The following is a 641-nucleotide window of genomic DNA, read 5'->3' as shown; positions in this document are numbered from 1 at the left end:
GTGATGGGACTGGATGTCATGTTCTTAGTTTGTTTTTTCTTTTTTTTTAATGTTGAGGTTTATGTAGTTTTTTTCCCTCTTTCACTTTCATCAAGAGGCTCTGTAGTTCCTCTTCATTTTCTCCCATAACAGTGGTGTCATCTGCTTACCTCAGTGGTTATTTCTCCTGACAATTTTTATTCCAGTTTGTCCTTTATTCAGCCTGGAATTTCAAATGGTATTATCTGTGAATATGTAAATAAGCAGATGACTATACACACATTACCTAGCAATGTAATTCTTAGATATATGTTAAAAAGAATCTAATGTTCTTTAAAAATACATATGCACCCCAATGTTCCTTGAAGCACACAATTCACCAAGACATGGAAGCAACCTAAATATCCATCAGACAATAGATGAATGAATACCACATCTTGGTCTATATGTCTGAGAAACCCAAGTAAGACTTTAATCACTGAGAGACGGTGTCAGAGAGCAGGCAGACTGAAATGACGATCACAGAAAGCTAACCAATCTAATCACATGGGAAGCAGCCTTGTCTAAATCAATGAAACTATGAGACATGCCATGTAGGACCACCCATGTCAGACGGTTCATGGTAGAGAGTTCTGACAAAACGTGGTCCTTTGGAGAATGGA

Source organism: Bison bison, unplaced genomic scaffold (genome assembly GCF_000754665.1).
Source record: "Bison bison bison isolate TAMUID 2011002044 unplaced genomic scaffold, Bison_UMD1.0 scf7180017864500, whole genome shotgun sequence".
In the NCBI taxonomy this organism is placed as follows: Eukaryota; Metazoa; Chordata; class Mammalia; order Artiodactyla; family Bovidae; genus Bison; species Bison bison.
Note: the sequence above shows the minus strand (reverse complement) of the source record.